Below are 16,550 nucleotides of genomic sequence, written 5' to 3'. Positions count from 1 at the left end.
CATCATGACGAGTGAGATGTTTGAAAATCTCCAATTCCTCTAAGACATCTAACATACGCCCCTTCTTTTCGGTATGCAGAATATTGTTAACGCCTATGGCTTTAGGCACGTGTCCAGTAATTAAGAGATGATCGGCAAAGGATGAATTTAGGGGACTGGTGCTGTTCTTTCTCAAAAGATTTTCTTTATATCTTATGGTGAAAGCACGCCCAGTTTTCCCTATATAATAGGAGGAGCAGGTATCACAGGTGATCTTTATAAACGCCAGAGGTTTATGTAGGGGAGCGAATGGATTTCAAATTATGAATGAAGTTTCTCTTCAGATTATTATTAGTATAGAAGGCAACACTGCAGTTGTATACGTAGCGAAGAATGCGCTGAACCTGATAGGAAATGGGTCCTACGAAAGGAATAGAAAAACTTTTTTTTGGTTAATTTCAGTGCATGAGGTGTTGGGCGTGGTAGTTCTTGCAGTTTTCTTTTTTAGGATATCGTCCACTGTGTTAGGCGTATATTCATTATTGACTGCCTTGATTTTAAGTAAATTAATCTCCTCAATAAACTTTTCTGTTGAAAGTGGTATGGAGGTGGCTTGGTGGACGGCAGAGTGAAAAAAGGCCATTTTTTGAGACTGTGGATGGAAAGAGGAAGCAGGCACGATTTCGTCAGTATACGTTTCTTTTCGAAAAATATTGAAAGTGATGTTATTGTCTTCTATTGTAAGCGTCAAGTCTAAATAATTTAATTGGCCTTTCCGGCTTAGATATTTTTTAATATGTCACTTGTAAGTACTGCATCTTTTCGAGTCAGTACAAACTTTAATTTTATTAATGTTCTATATACCTAACGTTTTAGTACAGTTAGTCTAATTCTGAAGATGACGCTCATAGTATCCGTCGAAACCAGGTCAATTTTTACTTAATATTTGTGACCGACGGCTTATTTGCTACAATTAATTCTGACACAGTCACTGAACCTTAGCAGCTATGTTCAAAATTTTATGAAATTATTTTGAAACAAATTTATTTTTACGAAAAAGAGTGTTTCTTAAACTAGTTTTCTACGTAGTTGCCACCATTATTCAAACATTTAACGTATCAGAAAACCATCTTTTCTGTGCTCTCCTGAGAAAACTTTGAGTGTCCCCAGTGAAGAAGGCCGTTGCTGAACGTTTTTTGCGTCGTCATCGCTGTGGAAACGCCATCCTCGGAAACAAGTGGTGGTCAGAAGGTGCGAGATCGGGACTGTAATATGTGGGGTGACCGAACTGCAACCAACCGAATCGCTTAATAAGAAGTTTTGAGTGACACCAGTAGAATGGGAACGTGCGTCTTCATGCAGCAACACAATGCCTTGTCTGATCATTCCACGCCTTTCCTTTTGAATTCCGCGACGAAATTTTCTCAGTGTTTCACAATATCGCACCCACCGCATCTGTAGTGAAGCCTTAAGCAGCCGACAAGCTCTCGACCAGTGCTTCCCTCGACATCCTTCGGTAATGACTATCTAGGAGTTTCTTTATGCCCTCGGGACCAGCAGACGTTCAGTGACCTTCATGTGGACCCCAAGACATGTCGGGATACCGGACAATGAACTTGCTGATAGCCTGGCCAAACAGGCTACCCTACTGGTAAACCAACACTGGAGATCGGCCCTCCGGAGACTGATCTCCGATGGGTCTTCGGCTGCAAATTTTCGCGATCTGGAATACTGAATAGCGCACCCTCAGTACCACAAATAAATTCCGTGTCATCAAGGAGACATCCAATGCGTGGCGGTCGTCCGTGCTAGCCACTCGCAGAGACTCTGTTGTCCTTTGTCGACTCCGCATCGCCCGTACGTGGCTAACAGCCGGCCGCGGTGGTCTCGCGGTTCTAGGCGCGCAGTCCGGAACCGTGCGACTGCTACGGTCGCAGGTTCGAATCCTGCCTCGGACATGGATGTGTGTGATGTCCTTAGGTTAGTTAGGTTTAAGTAGTTCTAAGTTCTAGGGGACTAATGACCATAGCAGTTGAGTCCCATAGTGCTCAGAGCCATTTGAACCATTTGAACGTGGCTAACACATGGTCACCTTCTCTGTCGCGAGGACACTCGGTGTCGCCATATGGCTGTCGTCCACCTCTTGTTCGACAGCCCAATTTTAGCCACTCTCCGGCGGACTTTTAACCTTGCCAGCTCCCTACTTATGGTGCTAGGCCACGACCGATTTAGTTTTACGTTTTATTCGTGAGGGTGAGCGCTCAGCTACGATCTACCCTCTTCTGCAAGAAAGAAGCCAGTAACAAGACTAAGTTATCTGTGCACCGTTCAATCTTTCGACCAACTTTGTTGCATGGGAGCGAAAGCTGGGTGGATTCAGGTTACCTTATCAACAAGGTTGAGGTTACGGATATGAAAGTAGCTAGGATGATTGCAGGTACTAGTAGATGGGAACAATGGCAGGAGGATGTCCACAATAAGGAAATCAAAGAAAAAATGGGAATGAACTCTATAGATGCAGCAGTCAGGGCGAACAGGCTTAGATGGTGGGGTCATGTTACACGCATGGGAGAAGCATGGTTACCCAAGAGACTCATGGGTTCAGCAGTAGAGGGTAGGAGGAGTCGGGGCAGACCAAGGAGAAGGTACCTGGATTCGGTTAAGAATGATTTTGAAGTAATAGGCTTAATATCAGAAGAGGCACCAATTTTAGCACTGAAAAGGGGATCGTGGAGGAATTTTATAAGGGGGCCTATGCTCCAGACTGAGCGCTGAAAGGCATAATCAGTCTTAAATGATGATGATGATGATGATGATTTTATTCGTGAGGAGGATTTTTATCGTACAGCCTAAGGTTGGGCATCTGACCTTCTCTCCTAGGCCTCTACCATCCTTCCCCTTTACCTCTTCGTCACTCTTTCCTTGATTTTGTTTGCCTTAGTGTTCGTCTTTCCCCTATGTGTGCTCTGCTCCCCTTGTCTTTTAGGCTCGCGATTTTAGTATGTTGCAGAGTGGCTGACTCATCCTTTTTTATCCTTGTGATCAGCCAGCCGAGCCCATCTTCTCTATGATTTTATTACCTTCCTCTACCTTTTCTTTTAGCGTGCGTTTATCTCTTTCGGTGTAGCTGCCCGTTAGTTTTATGCCGTTTTACTTCCCTCAACTCCTTTATTTTCATTATTTTCCTTTGAGGCTTGTTTCCTTGAGGAAAAAGGGACTGATGGTTCTGTAGTTTGGTTCCTTTATACCTCAAACCATCCAACGAACCTCTGGTAATGAACTCAACAAGCACCCTGTCTGCCCCAGAGCACCTTGTACATAATTTTTTTGTGCTGACGACGTTGTTTTGAATTTTTGTGTTTTGGGGCATCGTGTGTCTCCACTCCGTCGATTGTTGTTTTGATTCTGGAGTGACATGACAAATCCAAATTACATCACCATTCACAATTCAGATTAAGAATTCATTTCCCTCATCAGTGTATCGGAATAAATACGTCGAAGCACTGCCAAGTCGCTTCAGTTTGTTGACATTCATAAGCATTTACGGAGCCCGACGGGAACACAACTTGTGAAAATTGAACCGATCTGTGACTGTCTCATGCTAAACAGCTTTTGAAGTTTGCGGAAGCATTCTTATTTGAACCGACCGTTTTCACGCAATTTCTGGTTAACTTTCTGAACCGTACCATCACTGACAACAGGAGGACACCTACTCCGTGCTGCGTCATGAACATTGGTTCGTCCATCATTGAAGCGTCTCACCCACTTTCTGACCATTCTATCAGTCATTACACTTTCACCACAAATCTCTGCAAATTGACAATGAATTTCAACTGCCTCAACATTCTTTGCGTTCAAAACCCGTATTACAGAACGCACTTCACATCGACGGAGGCAGAGATTGCTTTAAACATTTTGAAAGATCAGTAGCAAATGTGAACACAATTCGCCTGCAATGTCGCCGCTGGAATGACAGTGAGGCAGAGGGGCGAGTGGGAATGTTCGGAGGCAGCGCTGCAGTCGCGGTAGAGCGAAAACGGCACTTACTTTCCATACATGCCTCTTACATCTACATATTCCAAGTAGTACTTTCTCTAAGACCATCGGTATCTCTTCGATAAGAAATTGTGCTTATCTCTTAGTCGTTATGGTTTATTCAGTGGAGTAAGGACCAGACAGGTAGTCTCCAATAAACCTGCTCCAAACGTTCACCTTTGATGTTCAATTCGCCTCAGCCAATGCGGTAATTTAGCGGCACTGTATTACAGATTTCTTAAATGCAGCTTTCCGCTATGTCATGATAAGTATCCGGACATCTGGCTGAAAATGACAAGTTTGTGGCGTCCTGCGTCGGTAATATTGGAATTCAGTATGGTGTTGACTCACCCTTAGCCTTGATGACAGCTTCCCCTCTCACAGGCATTCGTTCGATCAGGTGCTGAAAGGTTTCTTGGGGAATGGCAGCCCATTCTTGACGGAGTACAGCACTGAGGAGAGGTACTGATGTCGGTCGGTGAGGCCTGGCTCGAAGTCGGCGTTCCAAAACATCCCAAAGGTTTTCCTGTAGGATTCAGGTCAGGACTCTGTGCAGGCGAGTCCGTTACAGAGATGTTATTGTCATGTAACAACTCCGCCACAGACCGTGCATTATGAACTGGTGTTCGATCGTGTTGAAAGATACAATCACCATCCCCGAATGATCTTCAACAGTGGGATGCAAGAAGGTGCTTAAAATATCAATGTAGGCCTGTTCTGTGATAGTGTCACGCAAAACAACAAAACAACACCACCGCCTCCGAATTTTACTGTTGGCACTACACACGCTGGCAGATGACGTTCTTCGGGCATTCGCCACAGCCACACCCCGCCATCGTATCGCCTCATCGTGTACCGTGGTTCGTCACTCCACACAACGTTCTTCCACTGGTCAATTGTCCAATGTTTACGCTTCTTACACCAAGCGAGGCGTAACACCCGCTTGACCATGAAATCCTAGTTTTCTCACCTCCCGCCTAACTGTCATAGTACTTGCAGTGGATCCTGATGCAGTTTGGAATTCCTGTGTGGTGGTCTGGAAAGATGTCTGCCTATTACACATTACGACCCTCTTCAGATGTCGGCGGTCTCTGTCAGTCGACAGACGAGGTCGGCCTGTACGCTTTTGTGCTGTACGTGTCCCTTCACGTTTCCACTTCACTATCACATCGGAAACAGTGGACCTAGAGATGTTTAGAAGTGTGGAAATCTCGCGTACAGACGTATGACACGAGTGACATCCAATCACCTGACCACGTTCAAAGTTCGTGAGTTCAGCGGAGCGCCCCATTCTGCTCTCTCACGATGTCTAATGACTTCTGATGTCGCTGATATGGAGTACCTGGCGGTAGGTGGCAGCACAGTGCACCTAGTATGAACCTGTTGATTCATTAATTAGATTACTGCATTTGTAATAGCGCTCTGAACTAATGCAAAAAAGTTACTAAAATTGGAATCAAATGGTTCAAATGGCTCTGAGCACTATAGGACTTAACTGCTGAGGTCATCAGTCCCCTAGAACTTAGAAGTACTTAAATCTAACTAAGCTAAGGACATCACACACATCCATGCTCGAGGCAGGATTCGAACCTTCGACCGTAGCGGTCGCCCGGTTCCAGACTGTAGCACCTAGGACCGCTCGGCCACCCCGGCCGGCAATATTGGAATCGGTAACTAGAATTAACTTATATAAGTCAGTTATAGCTACCTATTCCAATTTTTGTTATTCACAGCAGTAGTTTTAGAGAGCAATTTCAAATGTGGAAACGGTATTACGTTTCAGTGCATACAGCTGCAAAAATAATTTGCATATCAGTCGTGGAGCGGTTGGAATCTGTAACTGGAATTTACCTACACAGGTTAATGCTAGTTATCGATTCCAGTATTATTTATTTTTTGCAGATATTCGTTTGTCATGTACTGGCTTTTCTTTTAGAATTTAGTGTGTCGGCTTCTCCACATTTTATGCTACTGTTTCGTGTTGGTAGTCATTCATTTAATTTTCCCGTTTTTCTGATACATTTTTGTTTTTCCCGCCCAAACCCGGCACTTATGTGCGCTTCTCCCATTAGATTCAGTAATTAATATAAAATTAACGCTATTTTGTTATAGCGTGGTTTCACCATGCACTTTACTGTAATGCAATTTAAAGGTTCTCTGAGCTTTTCTAGTCGCATTATTTATGAAAATACTTCTTACCAGACATGAAGACTAACCTTCATACATGACGTTTTAGTTTATTGTTTCCTTACTGCTAACTCTATTCGCAGCATACTTTACCAAACGTATGTACATGTATCACTGAATTTACCTGGAAAGATATATCATTGTACGAAACATAATTCAGGAGATAAAGAACACTATAAGCTCCATGCCCCAGGCTGTGGCCCAGCCATGTCTCGGCAATATCCTTTCTTTCAGGAGTGCTAGTTCTGCAAGGTTCGCAGGAGAGCTTCTGTGAAGTTTGGAAGATAGGAGACGAGGTACTGGCAGAAGTAAAGCTGTTAGGACGGGACGTGAGTCGTGCTTGGGTAGCTCAGTTGGTAGAGCACTTGCCCGCAAAAGGCAAAGGTCCAGAGTTCGAGTCTCACTCCGGACACAGTTTTAATTTACCAGGAAGTTTCATATCAGCGCACACTCCTCTGTAGAGGGAAAATTTCATTCTAGAAACATGCCCCAGGCTGTGGCTAACCATGTCTCCGCAATATCCTTTCTTCCAGGAGTGCTAGTTATGCAAGGTTCGCAGGAGAGCTTCTGTAAAGTTTGGAATGTAGGAGACGAGGTACTGGCAGAAGTAAAGCTGTTACGACGGGACGTGAGTCGTGCTTGGGTAGCTCAGTTGGTAGAGCACTTGCCCGCAAAAGGCAAAGGTACTGAGTTCGAGTCTCGGTCCGGCACACAGTTTTAATCTGTCAGGAAGTTTCAGCATTATAAACATTGAGATATGTGAAAAAATTGCTTTTTCTTAAAATGGATCCATATTACCCAGACTATGTTCATCCAGTGTTGCGTAATTAGAGCACTTAGCGGCTTCCAGCAAACTTGAAGCAGAATTTCAAACTTTTTCTCGCTTACATGCTTACAAGTCAAATATTTGTGGGAACGTTAACATCGTTGGCCAGAGAAAACGATTCGCAGTCTCATCTCTTGACGGTTGACAGTAGGAATTGAGTTCGCTCTGTGACTCGATTCTGTTGTGTCGTGTGTCATGTGTATCGACTTTCTATAAAATAAAGTGTATTGTGTTACACTTTAACTCATTTGCGGAGTAAACAGACGTTTGAAGCTGTTTTATACACTGGAGTTCGATTCTTTAAGGAATCGGAGTTTACTAGTAAAGTACTAATGGGAAATGTTGAACGCCGTCAGGTTTGTTTGATTCATAAGAGAGCGTCATTGAAATGTTGAAAGCCTTAACTGACAGTCCGTTGAAAATTGTCACCAGTTACACCGCCAAAGTAAATAAACAAAGTTTAAAGACCCAGTAGTAAATGAATTATGCAGATATAGGGTCGGCAAAAGGGTGCCCCTGCACCTCTTGAATTCTAGCCTAGGTATACATATTTTTAATGATTCATTACAGAACGCTAAACTCTATAAATGTGTGTAATCCTATTAAACCTCAGATTTAACACTGCAGAGCGTAACAGAATTTTGTATCACAGCGTAACTGGGTTTCTTTGGTTGTCGGGTTGTTTATAAGAAATTACCCATCAATCCAAAAAGCGTCGGCTTACACCTATAAAAAACAGAGGAAAGTTAAGATGGTGGTTTTAATGCTTCGGGTGTTTTACATAGCCTCCTTCCTGTAGAGTACGACGCACAGAACGTTCATACAACCATGTGCATGTGAAACGATCAAAAAAGCCCCTCTTTGGGATGTTATTCAACTCACACTTCACATTGACTTGACTGTTGGGCATGTAAAAATGTTGACATTGTAAGGCACCCCTTATTTGCAGATAAGGACGCATTTTACTTGATTTCCGGTTTTGCTGTTTCACATGTGAATGTATCAGCGCTGCAGAACATACAGAGCAAGCGGTAGGTTCCTGCACTGGCTAGCCGAGGCGGTTGGCCATCGGCGTTTTCAGAGCCAGTGGTATAGGGTGCCGATGCAAAAATCGCTTGTGACGTCAGCAAAGAGATAACGTAGGGAAAGTACATTTACTCTGATGCGAATGAAGTTATTGTTTTTAATAAATATTTGCCAACAAAAGTTATCTTTTGCCACTCAGGCATTAGGAGGAGCGTGCCGGTCATAAATACTATCTTTCAGTAATTTTACGATGCCAGGAAATGTTGATATTAATAAATAAATGAAATAACAAATATCATTACAGAAGAAACCCAAACATTCGTGGCGGAATGTAGTATATGGAAAGGCAGCTGAACTTCACAAAAAAGCCTTCGCAAAATACAACTCAATTAAGGTTTTGAATTAAATTATCAGAGAAGAAAAGAGAAAATATCTAATCCAGCAACTAGAATCAATAGAAACACTTTTTAAAAATTATAATACACATGGATTCTACAAGACCTTCGCAAACCAAATTAAAGGATATAGCCCTCAAAATATTTGCTTCCGAAAACCAGATGGGAATTTAGCACTAAGCGATGACGAAAATTGTGAAGTACTAGCCTAATATTTTGAAAAACTGCTAAACTGTTCAGAACCAACAGAAACCCTCCCAATTCCCAACACAAAAGCTCCACAACAAAAAGATCCTCCACCGCCAACTGAAGAAGAAATTATCAAACTCAAAAATAATAAAGCCTCTGGGGAGAATGGAATTGTGGTCGAATGTCTCCAAAGTCTAAGGCCTAATTCAAGAAAGGAGCTAGTAAGAATTATTCAAAATATATGGTCACCGACGAAATCTCAGAAGATTGGAGGTGTGCCTTAATACACCCTTTTGATGTGAATAATTACAGAGGAATTTCTCTACTCCCTGTCACATATAAGATATTATCAGCTTGTAGTCTTGAAAAAGCACAACAGCTGCTAGAACTCAAAACCTCAGATTTCCGAGCTGGTTTCAGGCCAAATAGATCGTGCCCTGAGCCAATTTTAAAGCTAAAATTAGTCACAAGAATAAGGAAGATTCATAGACCCATACTATTTAGGATTCTTGAAGAAAAAGGATTGGATCGGAAAACATAGAAAATCATTCAGCAGAAAATAACAAATCCAACATCCAAACTGAAATTTATGGGAAAACTTTTAAAACCATTCGAGATAAAAACTGGGGTTAGACAAGGTGATGGGTTATCGCATTTGTTGTTCCATGTAGTTCTACATAGAGTCATGGAAGAATGGGAAAAGAAACGTCAAGAAGAAAACTGCTGGAAACCAATTTCATTAAGAACCAAAACAATAATAATACTAACCTATGAATCTCTTACTTAGCCTCTGCGGACGATCTCACAATAATGACAGATTCTTGTGAGATGGCGGTAAAACAGATAGAAACGCTAAAAGAATGCCCAGAGAAAGCCGGCCCGCAAATATCATTTGAAAAGACAGTGTTTACAACAACAAATTTAGACATTTTCAAAATTCAAACCAAATATGGAGAAATTAACAATCACACTTCAAATATCTAGGAGAACTCTCTGAAAAATATGAACAACGAGAAAGAATACAAAAAGCTCGTAAAGGTTTAGGATTAGTGCAAAACCTCTATAATAAAAAATGCTTATCTTTAAATGCCAAAATTAGACATTCACACTTCAAATATCTAGGAGAAGTCTCTGAAAAATATGAACAACAAGAAAGAATACAAAGGTTTAGGATTAGTGCAAAACCTCTATAATAAAAAATGCTTATCTTTAAATGCCAAAATTAGACATTACAAAACAGTAATTAAACCATGAATGTTAGATGCCATCGAAACCTTGGTACTAAACAGGAAAACTGAATTAGAAAATCTAAAGAAAGAATAAACATAATTAGAAAAATTGTGGATATAGACTACAGAAAACGTCCAAAATTTGAGAGTATTCTAACACATAATGAGGCTTTCGGAACACAGACTGACAAAAAGAATAGTAAAATACGTAGAGTCCCTCACTAATGGAGGAGAATGGATCCAAAATGTTAAAAAGTCTTGGAATTAGCCAAAATCACCAAAGAAGAAACAGACGTGAGGAACAATTTTAGAATAAAAGTACAAGGCGTACAACTTTGCTTCCGCCGTTTTTTCCCCAGCATTTGAGGCTTTAATGAAACAAATAGGATACGCATGTATCATTCAAAGTATTTTCCATCGCTGGCCACTACATTCTCCCATCTTTCGGGCAGTGTACGAAAAAAATGTTCATGTTTTGAAGCGATCAACGAATCGATCCAATTTGTGACTTCTTCATGAGATCGGAAGTGTTGGTCAGCCAGGCCATGCGCCATTGATTTAAACAAGTGATAGTTAGAGGGAGCAATGTCTGCAGAATACAGCGGGTGGGGTAGGACTTCCCGTCTTAACGTTTCCATGTACGTTTTGACCTCGTTTGCAACGTGGGGTCGAGAGTTGTGCTGCAAACTCACTTTATCTTGCTTCTCGCTGAATTGCGGCCATTTGTATTTTAATGCTCAGCTCAAACGCATTAATTGTGTTCGATAACGAGCACCTGTGATTGTTTCACTTGTTTTTAACACCTCATACTACACGACGCCGAGCTGGTCCCACCAAATGCTGAGCATGATCTTGGAGGCGTGAATATTCGGTTTGGCCGTCGACGTGGAAGTATGTCCGGGATATCTCCATGATTTTTTGCGTTTAGGATTATCTTAATGTATCCATTTGTCGTTCCCGGTCACAATGCGATGCAGTAATCCCTTCCGTCTCTGCCTCTGAGGCAAACTGTTCACAAATACACAAACGCCGTTCAACATCTCTTGGTTTCAGCTCACACGGGATCCAGGTTCCTTCTTTGTGAATCATCCCCATAACCTTGAGACGTTTTGAAATGGCTTGCTGTGTCACTCCCACTAATCGTGCCAATTCTTCTTGAGTTTGACGAATGAACCATCTTTACTTATGTCTTCCACTCTGGGAGCTTTGCGACTAATAATAATAATAAAAAAAAATAAGTGAATAACTTCTGCACCTTATACGAACTATACCGATTGTACGCATAAATTACAGACAGTGCGCCACAGTAGGCAATCGGCAGTCATCCATAGGATGCTTTTCGGTGTAGTTGTGCGGTAGACCATACTTTCGTACCGTTAATAGGTAGCTTATAATCAGTGTAAACAAGTTCATTTTAACGCGTTTCTTAAATAAACGCACCGTAATTACATCCCGTGCAAAAATTATTTACACAAAAACTTCTTCCTGTTTTATTACTTAAAACATACAGCAGAACTGCATTTTCAGAATCTGATGGCGTTGCTACGACTATGCAAAGGGACACAAAACTACGACAGCATCGACACGTAACAGGTAGGAAGAATTCGTAAGCGACGGCTCACAAAGTCATTTCAAGGACGGATTGGCTTACTTAATGCGAAACACGGGTGAGAAAGCGCTGTCAGTTGGACTGTACCCCACTTACACAAACATCTACAGACTCAACAGCTAAACTGAGACATTTCTGGAGGTTTAGTATGAGTTGCGGGGTGTGTGTGTGTGGGGGGGGGGGGGGGGGGGTTGCGACCTCTCATGTGAATTTCTACTGTTCATCGATTTGTGGTAGGTTCTTATCACCGATAATGATTTTTTGGGAGAAGAAAATTGTCTGCATTTAGCATTTCAGTCAAGTCGCAGCTCACGCGTCGTTGTTGTTCAGTAGTCAAACTGTGCAGGACAAACTTCAAAACATTCTGGCGAATATCTTCATTTGGATATTTTGCTCCATTGCGATTTGTGAGACGATAGCCTTGACACACTATACAGCTCCACATCCGATACACAACACTGCCGCTACAGCCGACTAGTCGAATGCACATCTATCATTTACTTTTGTTAGTTCAATCTGCTACCATAGTAACTGCATTAATGTTGCATCAGGAATAAAACAAGTCTGAGAAATTTTTGGACAGATTGTGCGTATAGGACTTACGCTTCTCAAACCCTTTGGGGTGCAGCACAGGCAACACATGATCATATATTTACAAATTCTACAGGCCAATTGCAGGGTTTCATAATAATGTGGCAAACTGGGGAAACAATACCACATTTTTCAGGTATTTAATGGTAAATGGTAAATGTGAGAATTCTTTTGAGATGTTTCCTATATTTATCTCATCGAATGTTCGCCCTGGGCTGAATTTTACCCACATAATCCAAAACAGTTTGATGCCAAAACATATTTTGTTTCTAATTTAATTATAACAGTCAACATTCAAAAAAGATGGTATTAACATAATGCAGCAAATCCATTAACATTTAAGACTGAAGTGCTGTAATTGAAGATATGTTTACAAATCCCATCTAAGTTCAATAAGCATTTCCTAACCTTTTTTTCAGGTTTGTTCACGTTGTGACCTTTCAATCAATGGCGTTCTAGATTATTTTTGTTCGCATCCAACAGTATTTTCAGAGCATTTTTGAGTTTTGTTTCTATTTTACATGTTCCATTATCAGTGTCTGTCTAACATTATTGATGCATAATTAAACTATATTTTATGAATATGAATTTTATGAATATGAATTTTTATGAATATTTTACAGCTCTATTATCTAACTGAAGTTGGTTACGTTAATTTAATCATAAGAGGGTGTAATTTCAGCTGATCAAATCATAAATGTGGCATCAGTTGTTTGATATACTATACTATAAGATTTGGATACTCCTTGCCCGACTTAATTCTTGGGACTGACAGGCCTATGTTCTCAAACTCACAGAATCTAGACTCTAGCCCCACCCCCTTTTGGAAAATTTCTACTGACGCCCATGTAGGCCCATATAGGAACATACTTCATCCCTTTGTGTGGTATCGCTTCCGTAGGGATTGCGGATATTAATTTAGACTAATTACAGCGTTTACGGCATTCAATTAGTCTTTTTATATCGCGCTACATATGCAAAGTTGATCATGCACGCAGTTGCCACCCTTAGAACCACATGTGCGTTAGGGATGAATGCTTTGCTTAGCCCTTTTCTGTAAGGCATGCAGATAATTGCTATTACGTATGACCTTTGTGAAAATGACATGTTAATAGACTCTGTGGGTCAGTTTATTCTTGATAAATGAACCATACAGTTATATTAGAGAAAGAATAGCCCTCTTGTGTCAGCCACTTTATAGATATAGCAGTAATTTACGCAAGGTTTTCTCACCAACACAGACATTCTATTGACTGAAGCTAAATCACTCGGTCGTTTATTTGGTATGTTTACTCTAAGATTCGTCATCTACCTGCACTATTAACTGAGATTTCGGCGTTATTATGAAAGAATGTTTAATGTTATAGTGAAAATATGTTGCGTTCAGTTGCCGAAGAAATGCGACCTTTCTGCTGCACAAATCGAAGCTGTATCGTACCAAAAAATATTAATAAAAGTAATCCGATGATATTAGTCTCACTAAACCATAACAAACTTTGCTATCGATCAGCTGCGATATCGATAACGGAACGCTAGATTAACAATGGTAAAATGTGACAGCGCGATGTTGCTGCTTTACATTGTTAGATTTTTTAATTTCTGTAGTGGTAATATCTGAACGAGTAAAGTAAAACATCATTAGTAGAGCGGAAGACGAACTGCTTAACACTGGAATCTACCAATACTCCATTGAGAGAATTTTACAACTGCATTCAAACCCTCGCTCATAACGGGTAAGTAGTTTATATAGTATTCCGTCCATAAATTCTTCTGCTAGTTGTTAACGTTAATGTGATATCGAAATGTAGAACTGCTGTTATTCGCGAGTATTTCTTAGCATTGCTTTCGAATTACGCAGCCAGTTTCTTAGTGGTCTGTGATCTTTTTTTCCATCATTTGTATTCTGCACCGTCTACAATCTGCACCCACTAATGTGTTTCCTGCAGTGTGTAATGTTTGTGAACAGTGTCGTGTTTGTTTCTTTTTAACCCTGAAGTATATGTCAGGCATGCGGGAGACAGAGTACTGAATATTTTTATAGACACAGGGGGAAGAGGAAGCAGATCGGGTTGATAACCGGCGATATAGAACGCCCCTTAAATTTTGTAATAGTGGCTTTGGCGAAGATGATCAGCTGACACACTGCGGGAAATTAAAAATACGTATTTATGGTACTAAGAATGTTTTGGTCGACGTTACCCTAATGCTAATAAACAACTGAAAATCGCGATTGAGCTACATATAATCTGTAGTAAGTAACGTTTCAGTTCATCATAGGGTTAGAATCGTGTCGTATTATATATTTTTTTTAGTCTTCGACGACTACAGTAAAAGCGTCTGCCGTGTTTTCAAGTCCCGTAAATAATTGTGGAGGTAGGCTCATTCTAGTACCTATGAAAACGACGCGTGTTTCTACTTCTTAAAACGGTGCCAGTCTTTTTTTTCTAAATCTGTTGATGAGCACAGAAAAAGTTTGACTGGCACATTTTGAATACCCATGAAATAATGTTGCTGTTTTCTTTGTGAGTTAATAATGTTTTACTTGTGGTCTCAGTAAGAGGTTGGCAGATTCTACATACCGGTACAGAAGAAAACCACGTCGCACTGTGTAAATTTCCGATCGCACATTACTGAAAATTCCTGCCGAACTGTGGAAAGCAGATCGCGATACTGATTTATAAATATTTTACCAAATTAATTACAGATTGTCATTAACAAGAAAAGCTTTGTTACCAGCATACGTTATAAATTACAAGTCCACCTCGCCGCGTTTTTCTGCCTGCACGTGAAGGCTAATCTCAGGAACTGCTATAGGAATTTTGATAAGATTTTCAATCACAGACTGTTTCACGATGACGATTCGTGTAATGAAACTTCGTAGTAGATTAAAACTATGTGCCGGACCGAGTCTCGGTCCGGTACACAGTTTTAATCTACCAGGAAGTTTCATATAAGCGCATACCCCGCTGCAGAGTGAAAATTTCATTCTGGTTCGTGTTATAATTCGCAAATTGGCTGAAGCACAGTACGTTTGTCGATTAAGTCGTGCCTCTTGAGAACCTTCCTGGCGCACCGCTGCATGTTTTATTGCACTATTGAAATTTCGGCTTTTGCACCATTTTCAAGCAGAGAATTAGATTTCATATTATGGTACCATAAAGCACAGTGTTTGTGATGGTACAGGTGTAATTGTACCATTTCTGACCACTGCAGCTTTACACTTAAAGCCGGCCGGTATGGCCGAGCGGTTCTAGGCGCTTCAGTCTGCAACCGCGCGACCGCTACAGTCGCAGGTTCGAATGCTGCCTCGCGCATGGATGTGTGCGATGTCCTTAGGTTAGTTAGGTTTAAGTAGTTCTAAGTTCTAGGGAACTGATGACTTCAGGTGTTAAGTCCCATTGTGCTCAGAGTCATTTGAACCAATTTTACACTTGAAACATGTTCCTTGCCGTTTCTGCAAAAACAAACATTAGAGACATTAATGAGAATTTTGGCCTACGTCCACATTCGTACTATGTAAACCAATTTGAAGTTCATAGCAGAGGAAACTTTCCATTGTACTGTGTATTGAGTTTCTTCTCATTCCGCATGCATAATGAACATAAAGAATTGCTTCTGTTCAAGTTAACTAATCTAATGCGGTCTTCGTGGTCTGTATAGGACTGATATGAATGGGGCTGCAGTACATTCCTAGATTCAACTCTTAGTACTGGTTCTTGGAACTTTGTAAGTGGGATTTCACAGGATACTAGAATCTGTCCTCAAGCACCTTCCAGTTTACGTTTTAGAGCATTTCGAAAAAGTCACAGTAATCTTTTAAAGGACTGTCATGTAATATTTTAAATAAATTGTTCCATTTTTTAAACTGTGGTTTGTTCAGTCTCATAACTGATGAATGCGTTATGAGAACTGTCTGCATAGAAAAGCGATTGCTCCTTTAAATTGTATCGTTTGTCTAAAGCCTTATCCAGATGTACTGTATGAAGGAAGGGCAAATTATGTAGGATAGTCTGTATAGAACTATATCAGAAGTTGCAACATGTGGGCCAATTTTTTGGCTAATTTGGATATCACATTGCAGATATTAGACGCAATTAAGAAATGCTCACAGTACAGATATTGTGTCCATGAAGTCTTTTCACTGTGGCATCCGACATATAAAAAAAATCTTGGTATATTGATAATTTTTCCTTATGGACCGTCTGACAGCAACTGAATAAAACACAATTTTAGTGCCATACGCGTTTCACCATTATTTTCTGCAAGGCTTTAAAACAAGCGTTTAGTTCATAGTGCTGTGGAATGTGCTAAAAAAAACGCAAATTGGCATTCATAAGAAGAAGAACAACACCAAAAATGCAACAGGAGCGTAATATGTAAGAAATTGTCCACACAACCTGCCACTGTTGATGCCTTGCAGAAAATAATGGCGAAACGCGTATGGCACTAAAATTGTGTTTTATTCAGTTGCTGTCAGACGGTCC

General features: G+C 40.8%; 1 protein-coding gene across 6 annotated transcripts in view; it reads left to right on the top strand.

The window, feature by feature from the left end:
- Positions 1-16,550, top strand: part of LOC126291728 (uncharacterized) — a 200,238-nt gene that overhangs the window by 83,503 nt on the left and 100,185 nt on the right. The window contains exon 1 of one of the 6 annotated variants that reach the window (XM_049985395.1): positions 13,579-13,799. The exons of 3 other annotated variants lie outside the window; for them this stretch is intronic. The gene's annotated coding sequence lies outside the window, so the exon portion shown is untranslated. Of the gene's footprint in view, positions 1-13,578; positions 13,800-16,550 lie in introns of those variants that run through there. 2 more of the 6 variants (XM_049985399.1, XM_049985398.1) reach the window with 2 other exon arrangements.

Source organism: Schistocerca gregaria, chromosome 9 (assembly GCF_023897955.1).
Source record: "Schistocerca gregaria isolate iqSchGreg1 chromosome 9, iqSchGreg1.2, whole genome shotgun sequence".
Lineage (NCBI taxonomy): Eukaryota > Metazoa > Arthropoda > Insecta > Orthoptera > Acrididae > Schistocerca > Schistocerca gregaria.
The sequence above is the reverse complement of the archived record's forward strand: the minus strand, read 5'-3'. Positions and strand labels throughout refer to the sequence as shown.